The 14,507-nt window shown below is 34.7% G+C and overlaps 1 long non-coding RNA gene across 2 annotated transcripts; it reads right to left on the reverse strand.

Annotated features, from left to right (window-relative positions):
• Nucleotides 1-317: 317 nt before the first annotated feature.
• Nucleotides 318-13,059, reverse strand: LOC118199663 (uncharacterized). Of its 2 annotated transcripts, XR_004759980.2 has the most exons (3): nucleotides 12,998-13,059; nucleotides 4,773-5,075; nucleotides 318-799 (listed from the first exon to the last, which is right to left on the reverse strand). It is a non-coding gene; the product is annotated as an uncharacterized LOC118199663 (long non-coding RNA). The 2 variants fall into 2 exon arrangements; XR_015041804.1 differs by lacking the exon at nucleotides 4,773-5,075 and having other exon boundaries at nucleotides 12,998-13,058.
• Nucleotides 13,060-14,507: the final 1,448 nt, after the last annotated feature.

Consider the following 14,507-nt stretch of genomic DNA (forward strand, 5'->3'; position numbering starts at 1 on the left):
TTTCCCGTTTTTGGCTAACGAATTCTGGAGAAATGAAAGGATATGCACTATAAAGAAGTCAAGATTGTTTATGGAAGAGGAATATAATTCTATGTTGCGAACTAGAGAAGTGCTTTTTTTTATTAATTCAGTTTCATTGCATAAATTTTAACTTATCTGCTTTTTCCACTAAGTTCAGCATCAAACAAGTTTTATATACCGTACACATGATAAAGAAAATTCTTTCAATTAAAAATACGTTTTGTGGCAATGAAAATATCATGAACAGACTTATTCTCACATCAGCATAACAAACATACATTGAATATGAAGACAGATAGAATGAAACCATCTTTTAATGAAAATATTTAATAAAATATTACATTATAAAGTGTTTAAAACAAACTGCGCATTTACATTCAATTTCTGAAGCGCTCTAGATGCTTTCTGTCTTTCATGTTATAATATTGCATTAAAATTATGTGCAAAGTTTAAAATCCTAAAACTACAAAAAATTTGTCACATTTAAATGTAAAAGAGCAGGAATATCTAAGGAATTTCCGTACTCATTCTTAGATTTGTGTTGAAATTAAAACTTCGAGGTCTGTTGCTGCTTTCTGGGAGGAGATTCCCCATCTTAGAATCAGTATTATCTCAACGATGAAAAAAATGATACAAATGATGATAATTGCTGTTAAAATATGAATAGGTGATAAGACCGTCAATAGATAGATGAACAGAGCGCAGGTTAAAGACGAGACAGCGCAACTGGCTAATACCATTATTAGACATTTCACGAAGTAACCCATCGCTCCAATACCTGAAATAAAAAAAGTTTTATGAGAATAAAACACTTAAATCCTAAGTTCCTAAGCTTTAGTTGTTACTTCAGATACTCTACAGCAGTGGTTCCCCAAACATTTTCTGTTAGGGCTTCTCGTAGTGTATCCGAATTCTTGCACAACGCCAGAAGGGAGAAGGTAGTCGTATCTAACAGTTGCACAACAAGTCAGGTATATAATTTTGTTGGTTTATTTTAAAGATGAAACAAGTACTGGAAACTCATAAAATTTATATCAAGTATACTAAACAAGTACATTAAACACTCAGTGAACAAACGAATTGCAAATAATGAGGTCTGACTACAATTTGTGAATGATATTTTAAGGTCTTTGGCATTTAAATGAACATTACAGTCTCATTTTCTGTTTAACACCGTTCCTTCTGTTTAACACCGTTTCTGTTTAACACCGTAGCTGTACTTGCTTCCTATTATGTCAAGCACTCATACTTCAGTTTTACGCAAACAGTGTGTTAGGTTAGGTTATTCCGATGTGGAAAAGTACGCAAGGCCTGTTTGGCTTAGGAGAACTCTCTAAGGGCAACTTGCTCGTATTCACATCACACATGGAGAAAAATCACGAAACCCATTCATGTAGCCAGCTCATTTGCCCGAGATTGAACGCAAGCCGAACTTCCAAGCATTCAATGCCTGTAACAACTTCGTCACTGGTGAGGCTGCAAACACTACTTACTGCGGAGATAGTTTTAATGATATACAATAATCAGTTGGTTCCCTGCTGCGAAGTTTTACCTTTAATGCATTGCCCGAAAGCTGTTTCATGCTATTTCCTTCTACAGGAGGAAGTTCAGATGAAGGGCTTTGGATCTATGTGAATGTATTGAAAAAATTTTCTTGAAAGTAATTTTCAAGCCCCTTCGTAATTTTGTATGTGCTTCAATCAATATACAGATTGTATAACTTTTATTAGATGTTTTTCCTATCACAGTATTAACAGATCCACGACTTTGTTCGAAAACCGGGTGTAGAGTATTAGCGTTAGGGAAACTTTTGTAACCCTTGGTCATCAAGCATAGCATAGTACTCACAAGCTATCTCTACAGATGTTATGCCCCAAGCATTTATTTATTTATCACCATTGAGCAGCTTCTGACCTAAGGTAATGTAATGTATTATACGACTGTGCTGCAACCTTCCTGGCCGATAATAATCGGCCGCACGGTTAACGCAGCAGACCCAAGGCAAACAGTTTCTGACCTGAAGTGTATACCAAACAGAATAGTACCTGCTTGAGCGGATAGATTTACAATCCAACAGCCACCACCAGAGTAGGGCTGAGAGTTCTAACGACAATTTTTTCTTCTAAAAAAATCAGAAAATACATAGTGTTACATAAACAATGACGACTTGAATTCATATGCTACATATAATTCAGAGTTATAAGTTGTAATAAAAAAGTTGCTGATTTAATTTTACAAGTAAGTATTTAAAATTATAAACAAAAATATAAAAATAGAAATCAAATAAATGAGGAAAAGAAAGAATATGAATAAAATGAATAAATAGTAAAAGTACATAAGTTAATAAAAAAAGCTTTATGCGACAATGACTCAGCTAGTTGATGAGTACGAATATCGTTCATTACAAGATTGCATATTTTAGTCAGTTTAGTAAGAGCTCCTTTACTATTTAAAAAGTAAAGGAGCTCTTTCCATTGTTCAAAGTCCATTGTTCCGAGTACTGATCGCTCACCAGCGGCCGAGCGGTAAAGTCGCTGAACACTGGTGGTTCGGTCCGAGGTTCGAATCCCGCGAACGGGCTGGTTGCATGGGTGTTTTCGTGGTTTTCCCCATGTGTAACGTATATACGAGCCAGTTTCCCTTAGAAAGTCCTCCACGAAGGCATCCCTTCCCTTAGGCAGATAGCCCTAGTGTGCTTTGCTATAATTAAATACACCACCATACCATCGACTAACTGAGACAAGTACACTCTAGAATTATCTGTTTAATGTGAGAGATGCCTTCGTGGAAGAATTTTAAGAAAATTTAACTCTTATACAAATTGCTTGCTCTAAAGCAGTCGATTGAAAATTTCTGCTTGGAACCTTGTGGCTCCTAGCAGTTCTTGAATTCGAAGTTTTTTAAGTCAAAATCAAAATTCCAAAGAATTTGTTGTCGTAGAAAACAAAACTAATTATCTAAAATGGTTAAATTTTGTTTGGTACTTTCTGATTATCCATCTCCCCCCCCATACCATGAAATTTCGCCATTTCATTTGAATATGAAGACAACACAAAAAACAGAAAAACAGTTTGTTTCACAGGCTTATGCCTTATAGGTAAACTTCTGTTCATAAGTAATAAAAACAAGCATTTTCTAAGAAATTTTGAGAGGGGGAAATCTGTGTGAGTAATGTTTACGTATTTGCAGGCAGTGGACACTGTTCAGCGAAATACTAGTTAAATGTAAAGCATAAGAACCATGTGCACTCAACTCGTAATACGAGTTTGCTATTGCTTCAATACTTTAAAAACACCGCAGTTTTACCATACGTTGAAATCGGGGGAAGGGGAGGCGGGTAATCAGAAAGTACCCAGTATATTTTTCTATTGTTAGTGTTTAAAATGCAAAGTTAATCTTTTTTGCGAATAAAATTTTAATGAAATAATGATCTTCCCTTCATCTGCTATTTGAAGCGGCACTAAATTAATATATTTTCAATTATTTTTAAGCATTTTTCTAAGAATGGTAACTTTTCCAAGAATTTTCTACCCCAAAAATTAGTTTTAAGTTTTGCACAGAAAACAAATTATATAGTTAGAAATCTATAAAGTTTGAAGACCACTAACCTAAGGAAATGTGGATTTGTAAAGAGTGAAAGGTTTTAGTTCCGGCAAGATTTTTTCATATGAGTTTATCGTTATCGTAGACAGCATAATTTGCAAGACTTACGGCTCTTTGTTTAGTCAATTCTTGTCAATATAAGGATTTTCTAGATCTTTTTATAAGATTAATCAGAAGAAGGAAGGAAATTTGGGATTTATTTCAATTTCATGAAGAATTGGTATTTGAAACCATTAATAATAACGTTAAAACAACCAGCAAAAATTACTTCCCGAGAGAACCTTAATTCATGTGTCCTTAATTATATTCATTTTGAAGCTTCTTAGGAAAAGTTAGCTTAATACGCTAAAGCTGCTTGTGAATGTTCTCTAAATGAAACAGTATAGAAGAAATTCATTTTAGACATAAAAATAAGTTTCATCAGAAGCTTTCATACGGGATCAAAATGGAGGGAATTAAAACAAGAGTTTAAGAAAAATAAAACACTGTATAAACTAACCTCTAAATACACCAAAAAATTCAGAAAGGGATGCCCCTTCCTGGGATTTATCTTAAGTATACACAAAAGAACATTAGCGTATCTCGTAAAATTGGACATAAATAAAAGTTGACTAAACTACTATATTGCCGACCTAGGCAATAGAAGAATAACAGTAATAAGCTTTTTAGCCAGTATCTACCGCTATGTGGTTAATTTTAACGAGCCGCGATCACTATCCATGACAAGGTTATTCAAAAACAACTTGCAAAATTGATGTACAATATAAACGAATATGCAACTGCGAAATGAAATCTGTTGGCTGTCATTCAATGCAATTTACTAAAATGAAAACAATCGCATCTTGCCTCATCAACGGCAAAAATGGCGCATGTGCAAATTAAATAGCTGATAAATAAATGACAAGTTTTCTTAGGTAAGAGGAAATAACTCAAAAAACTGTAGCCGATATATCTGTTGTATCCATATATGAAAAAACATTGTTGAGCGTATTAACTTGCGTGTCCTGAAAATATTTAACTCTGTTGAATGGCTTAAGAGGTTAACTTTTTTTTTTTATAGTTTCTGAAATGTAGTTAGTCTTAATAAAAAAAGCGTCCTGATTAAAAATGTTAAAATATTAAAAATTACAAAAACTGTCATTGCTTACGTTAAAAAGTGGATGATCGATTGTGAAATATGCAACTACTATTCTAAGAAAGAGCATAATTATTCCTCCATTGATGATGAAATTGGTGGAAATCTGTTGGGCCTTACGAAGCGCGACAGCCAGAATTCCAAGGGAATGCTCAAAACCAGCATTATGGCAAGTCCCGCAATGAAAGCCTTGACGAGAGGCAGGAAACTGTAAATCGTAAGAGAATCCTTCAGAATGTCTATTAGTAGAGATAAGATAATGCAAAAGCCAAGTGCAACGGCAGACAATTTCACAAGATTCATGGCTCTGGATAATCTGTAATATACACAATTAAAATTCACTTAGAAATAAAATTAATAAATCATGCTCATATGAACACAGCACTGGAACTAGTCACATTAATGTTTTTAATTTCTGTGTTCTTAATGTAATTATGTCTGCGCTGTATGTATTATACGGTATATAGTGTGTATTTAATTATGGCAAAGCACACTAGGGCTATCTGCCTAAGAGGAGGGATGCCTTCGTAGAGGACTCTCTAGGGGAAACTGGCTCGTATACACGTCACACATGGAGAAAACCACGAAAACACACATGCAGCCAGCTCGTTCGCGGGATTCGAACCTCGGACCAAACTACCAGTGTTCAGCGACTTTACCGCTCGGCCGCCGATGAGCTATATGCATTATATAGAAAACTAAACTTGTTCCGCATTTTGACGATTTCCCGTTCTCTGGAGAATTGTTTTTTTAATGCCGACTTTACTGCTATCCCTTGATCGCAAAAGCTTATTTTTGAACTATTTCTAGTGTTCGACATTTCTTCGCATTCAAGAAAAAATTTTAATCCTTGACTGGCATGACACATCTCAGAGACTACATTCCTCCATTTCTTTAAATTTTGTTTACCAGCAGAACACACGGTATACAGCCTTTTAAAAGAATAAAGAGAATGACATATTTCGTAGTATACAGGCGATTAACTTTAAAATAGACATTTTATTTTAGAACACCATATTTTCAATTCGTTAGGGTTATTATTTACATCAGTGAAGTAATATGTATCATACAAAATTGAACCCTCCTTCGCTGCATTGTTTGGTAGTTGTCAACTATCACAAAATGATATTTCCCAAGGTCAGTTTTGGGGTTGGAGAATAATAGCAATCACTCAGCCTAATCGGGACTATATTATAGATGAGGAAGCTTAAGATATTTTTTAGCCTAATATTTTTTCGCACTCAGGTGTCCGATTTGGCCCAACGATAGTCCTAGGGAAAGAGCCCTAGGGATGTTTGTAGTTCCATGAGACACAGGCCCAATTCTTTCTGAAACACTTGAGTATACTCTCTTCTCTTTTTCAGCCCGTGTTAAGACCAAAACTAAAATAAACTTTGCAAAGCACAGATGTCAGAAAACATGCTGATTCAACTGAGAAAAGCCAACAATATTTACAAGGATTCCCTTCCCTAACTTATGTTCATTAATGGTCGAGAGGCAGAGCCGTTAACTCATGCAGTTCGAAACAGTATCATATCCTGACAAAGGGGAGAACTGCATCGAATTTTCTGAGATTTTCTTCACATGAAATGTGAATACGAGTTATTTTCTCTTAAAATATCCTCCACGAAGGCATTTTAAAGCTAAGACACGCAGCTGCTGATTGCTTTTCCATAATATAAATTATTCTTAATCCATGTCTGCACTTTTCTCTAATTCATTTTTCTTTCCTAATCCTTCGACTCAGAAGAAAAAACTTTTGAGAGATTACATCTTTGTGTCACCAGTAAAATTATTAAATGTATCTAAGAATGAAACTTAACAATTTCTATGCATAATTTATTATATTTTTGAAAAGATATTAGGGATCTAAGCTTTTACAGAAGGTCTGAAGATGCACCATACCATAAAATTTAAGTGTCAATAAGTAATGTAAACAATATTTAATTTCAATAAAATTTTAATCCTCGAAATTAACTTTTCATTTATTTTAGGGCCGGTTATCGGTCCAGAGAATAAGACAATGTACACTCTTATGACTTGAATGTAAATTTAGGCGAACGGCGAGATCGCATTCGTAATTTTTCTCTATTGGTTGAATAATTATGAGCTAGTTACGCTTTAAAAATACTACAAGAAGTCATTTTCTTCAAGAAAAGTTTTCGAACTTCCAGAAGATAATTGCCGCGAAGCGTCCAGGAGAAATGAAACAAGTATTTAACATTTCCCAATAGCATACAGTTCGCAGAAGAGGGTGCATACGTGGCTCGAGCGTCGGCTGTATTGACAGATGTAGATGCAACTTCACAGAAACATGTGTGTTAACGTCATGGAATGATAAAGAACACTCCTGGCATGCGTACCTTACTACAGCGAATATTGTTGAGCAGTATGGTACAAAATAGAGTAATGAGTAGCCGCCAACAGGTACTATTAGGAAGTAATATGTTGTACGATTACCCAAAGATGGTGCGATTCTCCTTTTATAATATAAATATTAATGATAGATGTGAAGTAGTAATACTTAATTTATTACACAATTCCGATGTATACCGAAAAGTGCTTTATATGCAAGTAGTTTTTTTCTGCATCAAAAGTTCTTAGCAGCAGTTATTTGAAATTCCAAGGCAATACCAAATACATTGAAGCAAATTGTCATGGCTTTTGGGACAGGCGATACAAATAAAATAAAAAATGGCTCAAATTCTTTACAATATACATTCTCATAAGTAAATCTTTTCTTTAATGCTGGTTTTCCGGAAACCCACTATTTTCTGAAAGCTTATGTCACAAGTAGAAAAACTAAAATCTTGTATTTAGAATTTAGAGAGACAAGCATTTAGAAGCTATAGGACCCACAAAAGTATTGGTAAAATGTTGGAAACACGATACCAAATGCTCGTATCACGTATTTATATGAACTAATAATATGGTAAGAATGTGGAGATCTCAATATAAAGGAAAAAAAAAAAAACTCGTTGAAAAGAAACAATATAAATTGAAAAGTTGAAAATGTGACTTCAAACAAAACTTATCACAAGAGACAATGTGCAATTAATAAAATAAACATTGAGACGGGCAGAAAGACAGTTAACATTGAGCACATTTCACAAAAGCGATAGCCTCACACGTTGCACACTCATCATTTGTCAGTGAATCCAAGCAGTAACCTATCGGCGCAATCCACATTTCAGGTTCGTCCTCCAAGTACCCGCCCTTATAAAAAGCATACTTAATCAAGTTCTTGAAACGTTCCCGCTGTAAACCAGAATATGCAACCAAAGCATCTTGAAACGATGAGCGCTGATCTGATATAGTGCAAAGTCTGCAGAGCTAGAAAAACCTATCGCTATGCCAAATGCGCTCCTTCTCGATAATGATCGTGTCCATTATGGAACGAACAAAAGATTTGTAGTGTCTGAAGAAATGAATATCTAGAGCTGGATCATTTCGGTATATCCTTCAAATACCTGTTCTTTTTGTAGTACTTTACCATCAGGTACTTCGGAAGCAGACAATGCATGAACATACAGGAAACAGATGTCATTACAGGAAATATGTCCGTCTATACAAACTTTAATGATACTTTGCGGGTCCTATAGCTCCTAAACTCTCGTCTCTCTGCCCCTAAGACTTCACAGATTTTCTACTTGTGAGATAAGCTTTCAGAAAGTATATTAGTTTCTGGAAAAAAAAACCGGTATCAAAGGAGAAAAGATTTACTTGTCAGATTCCAGAACGCGTGCAGTATCACACTCGTTTACGACAGAATGCCTCGTACCTCAGAGATACATTAAGGTTGCTATTGCAGGCGCCGATTTACTTGCCTTGTTCTGGTTTTTGCAGGTGTTTTCGAACTATAAACCTATGCGAACTATGTACCAATTAGTTTGTTGACATGCTTGAGCATTTCTTCACATGGAAGTTCAAGGGCGATTTTGGTGGGCAGTTAAGTTGCTTTTAGTTAAAAACCCCTCGTTTCTACACTGCTGTATTTGAATATGTAATAGCATTTTAATACGCAAGATGCTAACATTGAATATTTTACATAAATTTACACATTTTCTAACCATATCGTTACTCATGTTTATGCTTGTAGAAAATAGAATTCACCCAGTACCTGAAATAGTGCTTCAATAGTTGCAATTAATATCAAACGTTCCAGTAGCGTAATTAAAATTACGTGAGTAATTTTACATGAAATTTACTACTTCACGTGAGCCTAAAATTGAGAACATCTTTTCACTGGTTTCAAAATTTTTCGACTCTAATAAAAAATTTCTGTGTTCCAACATTCGTTCCTTCTCTGATTTGGTTTAATTATGGCAAAGCACTCAAGCGCTATCTGCCTAAGGGGAAGATGCCTCCGTGGAGGATTTTCTAAGGGAAACAGGTTCGTATACACATAACACATGGAGAAAACCACGAAAATGCTCATGGAACCAGATCGTTCTCCAGGATTAGTGGCCCGGACCGAACTACCAGTGTTCAGCAACTTTACTACTCACCCGCTTGTGGGCGCGTTACTCTTCTGGAAACTAGGTTATGTTACGTTATGATTAGGACAAACCAACTTGAGGGTTATCTGTCTAACCGCAAACCTTAGCGGAAGAATTTTAAGGGAAACTAGGATAGTCATCTGTTATCGGGAGCAGATTCAGAAATGTATGTATGCTTGTATACGAGTACTTATGTATGTGTATGTATATACACACTCCTATATGTACATACATGCCCAAGTGCATACATACATGCATGCATTTCTGAATCCGGTTCCGATAATAGAAGAGTACCAAAGCTGGTTCGCATCTATTCTGTAACAAATAGGCAAACCCAAGAAAACTCGGATACAGCCATACTGTTCGCTGGGATTCGAAACTGGGTGGAACTAACAGTGTTCAGTGATTTTATCGCTCGACTGCTGGTGGAACTTTCTTTTTTTGTGTGTTTCTATTGTAAGTTAGAATTGAAATTTATTGTATCATAAGATATTAAGCTTGATATGCAGGGATAAAATTCTTATACAAGTTGATTAAAAATTACGATGTTGCACCGACTCTATAGGACACGGAATTCCGTAAATTACAAGCTAAAGTTATTTAACTATAATTGTGATTTAACATTTTTTAACATATTCTATGTTGTAATTTTGAGCCACTTAAAATTTCAGCCAAAGGAAATCTTCCCATTCTATCTAGGTATGAAAGATTTTCTTCTATCTATATTAGCGCATATATCTTGAATAGCTTGATGACTGCATTATCTGGCTTTGAAAACAGATTTAAATTTCTCCATCATTCGAATAATAAGTTTCCGAATTTCAATATACTATTTTTTCTGTTCTGGAGTTCATGATGTAGTTTAACGTTTAACGCTGGAATTTCGAGCGATAAAACATTTACGCAAAATGATTTAAAAAACAGTTTTGTAAAGTTCTTTGCCTAATTATATGGTATCGAGTTCTGTAGCTTTGACATACATGATAAATAATTTGAATATAACAAAGACTAATAATAGTTTAATACATGTCCTAGAGGTCTATTGGTGAATCTTTACATTACGGTAACTTGGCGATTTTTTGGCGAACATTTGGCGACCAACCCTGCTACAGCAACCTGCTAGTTTTGTTTTGGACGCCATTTTGTTTTCACGAAGTAAAGGCATTTTTTTTTAACTCAACATTTTTTCCAACAATCTGCTAGCCGAATTACGCTTATACTAGAACTTTTATGGAACAAAAATGCTTAGTCATGACGAAGATTAGGTGCGAAATTGGGAGAATCGCAAACTGCTTGCCGCGTTTTTAAGAATTGCACATACACGGTATCATCCATGTACACGTCGATCTATTTTGACTTAAAAACATCCCAGAATTGCACAAAAATGGCATTGAGCACACTCTTGACTTTATGTACACATCGACCTATTTTCACTTAAAAAGTCAAAGAAAATTGACAAAAATCTAATTCATCTTACTCTTGTAAAAAGCGCAAAACAAATAAGTGGGCGATTCTGCACTTTAGCAGCGAAATTGTTTCTAAGTGCTTATTAGCTAAAATCACGATCGGAATTTTTCGGAAAATGTCACATTACATGTCTCATGATCTCTCATTTCTCGGAGACAAAATAATCTGTGATTCGAACTGTGTACTTCTCAGATTATTGCTAAAGTCCTAGCTAGTAACCTTTATCGCCTTACCAAAATGTCGCCAAACTACCTGTTCCATATTCTAAAGATTAGCCGGTCTATTTTATTAAATATATTCAATTCAAATAATTTAAAATATTTCCTTCATATCTTTAAATTAGAAAGTGAATATACTTTGGGAGCTAATTTATGATATAAAGACAAGTTACAGCCACGTATAACATCAAGGTGATACATATAACCAGGAAAAACGCTTAAGCGATATTTGCGAGAATCTTGACTCACTTTCCCCTGCATAAAACCAGAAGCTACACTAAATAGTAACAGGAAACAAATCCTCATTTATGCACATTCAGGCAAATAACTTTCACATTTTACTCAAATGAATCATAGGAGCCATTACATAAAATTAAATATTGAAAAATCATATTTGAAAAAGCGAGGGGAAGAGTATTAGCGACTATCTTTTAAACAAAAACATTAAATCAAAGATTTAAAGAAATAGATTTAGCATTCACTAACCGCATAATTAACTGAAATCGTGTTTAACATGTTTTTTGTACAGAGAAACATTCCAAGCATTTGGCAATAAAAGGAAAAAGGATTAACTCTTAGCAGACGTACACTTCCAAAAGGTTTGGCAGATTTCCTTCCTGGCAATGCATTCATAACTGGGATAAAACTCAGAATGCAGTTACCGAGCGTTGCGGACCGGTTGCACAAGAGGATTTGACGGGTTCGTCGGAGAGAGATGTCTCTTCTGAATGACAATGCGCCTGCGATAGAGTTGGAGTTATGGTGCAGTTTCTAGTCAAAAATCGTGTGTTAGTTCTTGACAGTCTTCCACATTCACTCCATTTGTCGCCGAGTGACATTTTATTCCCGAAAATAAAACTTCATATGAACGATCAACGCTATCAGAACGTAACCAACATTCCAATCACAGTGACTCGCAAGTTGAATAACACCCCAAATACAGACTTTTTTAGAGTTTCATACGGTAGCGTGAATGTTGTCTGCATTGTACGCAGGTGGGAAAAGACTTTGTAGAACACACGAAGCAGTAAAACCTTCACCTTAGGTTCCCTAGTTTTCATTAAACGCGTCGAAACGTGTTTGGACAGATGATGGAAGAGAAATATTTAATGTGAAATTTAAATTAGACTTAATTATTCGCCCAATAGCGGCCGAGCGGTAAAAGCCGCTGAACACTGGTAGTTCAGTTCGGGCCTCGAGTTCCGGCGAACAGGCTGACTACATGGGCGTTTTCGAGGTTTTATCGATGTGTAACGTGGATACCAGCCAGTTTCGCTTATAAAGGCCTCCATGGGCACCCCTCCCTTTCCGGGTAGTGCCTAAAGATGGAACACGTAATAAGTAAAAAAAAAGACAATTATTCCGATAAGTTTAGTGTAGGATGAACTCGACTTTTAAGTAATAATTTAAGCATCATGAATGAATACAATTTAAACCTCCATTCTACTTTTTAAATTCTTCTTGGCATTTCAGAGATTTAACGTAATACTCAGATATAAATGATCAACAATATAATAACGTAGTGTTACGCAGTACTCGTAACTAATCATGACAGTAATCAGGTTTAAGTGCTCCTCTGTGGTTTGCTATTCGATCCATTAGCGTAATTGGTGTTTAATGTCAACAATGTCGTCCTTGCTTTATGAAATTTTATAGAAGTTCGAATCTTTCCCAGGAAGACAAAATGCATTTTAAAAATTATTTTAAGGAATGCCAATTTAAAAATCAAATTAACAGTTTCGCAAAATTTCTCATGAAAAATGAAAATAACCAGAGCGTCAAGAATAAAAGCGAAGTATTCAGAAATTATTCCAATACTATTTCTCGTTCTCAAGTTTAAGACGCCACATGACACAAGAATAAACTAAGATAAGCAAAGTTTGAAACATTAAATTCATATTTTTATAGTTTAAATATTTGATGAAAACCATGAGTTCAAGAAAAAAAGTTGTTAATTGTGAAACATATATACAAAATGCATACATATACAAAATAAATACATAGAACCAAACTGCTTTACAAATTCACTAAAAATAAGGTGTATAAGATATTACCTTAAGATGAGTTACTGTCTTAAATTCCTAAAATGCACGTCGAGGCAAACCATACATTCTGGAAGTGTTAGTATTTAAAAGAAGAGAAGTTAAACACACTGACGCCAAAATAAAACCTCGAAATTAGAGAAATTGCATATAAAGTAGCCGAGAGGTAAAAAAATTATAAAATTCATTGTAACATGTTATAATTAAAAAAAATGTAGACACTTTTTCTTAATTTCATTAAAAAAGTTAGTATTCCTACTGATTAATTTGCATGTAAAGGAGCACAGATTTTATTTTCCACCTTGCTTGTTTAAAGTGTAGTAAATAAAGATATCTTTAAGTATTTTCTGATACCAACACTACACTTTTATGTCAAAATAAAAATATATGGTTGAGATTTCTTAACATATTTAACCTCACCCTTATCTTCTCTGATACAAACTTCTTGATACAAACTGGTAGTTGTGAATAAAGCTGAAACACATATTGAAATATACTCGTAGAACTGTATCACGCAAAAGTGTATTGTATTTTATTACCGGATGAACAAAAAGTAACAAAAAAAGTAAAAATCCAGTAATTCGATAAGTATGACTAATAGCCTGAAGCGGTTTTCGCAGAAGTGTGAAGATACGGAATTCCATTTTAATAACGAACACTTTTTTTTGGTCGAATAGTTACATTTTTGCTTCGTAGGTGTATAGTAGCCGATAGACGTTACTGGTCGTGATGAAAGACGTTATTCTTCATCATATAATAGGAATTAGAGCTGAACACTCTTAAATGCTATGCAGAATTCATACCATGTCTGAGGGACAATCTTGTGAATGATGGCCACTACACACTCTTTTAATTTGCAATCTTAACTATGTTCCGAATTATGCCGCAGCACTATATGACCTTTTGATGCAGATACAGAATGGTTAAAGTAAGGATGGCACCTGTTTATTCAAGCAGGCATCATATTAGGCATCGCAGGGCCTTGCTACAACTTTTGACATAACTGAATTAGCACTTGTCGGTGAATAGTATAACTATTCTGGCCATAAAATCTCTTTTTATTTTTCATTAAAAGAAACTCATCTCTTTCTGTAAATTTTGGTGAAAATCGCATCGTGTTACCACCTGCATTTTTCGAATAACTGAATTTTTACTTTTTTTAATACTTTTTCAGCCGGTATTTATTACACTATCAATCAACTGTTACCTAAGTTGAATGTAACTGTACTGGTCACCTTCATCTTAAAAAGACGTATCCCATAAAATGACTGTAACGGGCCTAAGAGGTAGGCCGAGTCCCTCTACCCCCGAAAATAAAATGGGGCAGTTCTATATTCTCGCTCTACTTGATCAGTTGACGAAATTGAACTTGCAATTTTCATGTTTCAAAAGTGCGACTTAAGATGTACATTAAATTTATATATAACCTTGTTGTAACATACGATTTTTGACGCAAAGTTTGTCTGTTTATGAAATGATACTCCAAATTTGTTTCAATATTTAGATTTTATGACTTAAATTA

Source organism: Stegodyphus dumicola, chromosome 6 (assembly GCF_044657685.1).
Source record: "Stegodyphus dumicola isolate Sdum_Otavi_A_Nest chromosome 6, ASM4465768v1".
Classification (NCBI taxonomy): domain Eukaryota; kingdom Metazoa; phylum Arthropoda; class Arachnida; order Araneae; family Eresidae; genus Stegodyphus; species Stegodyphus dumicola.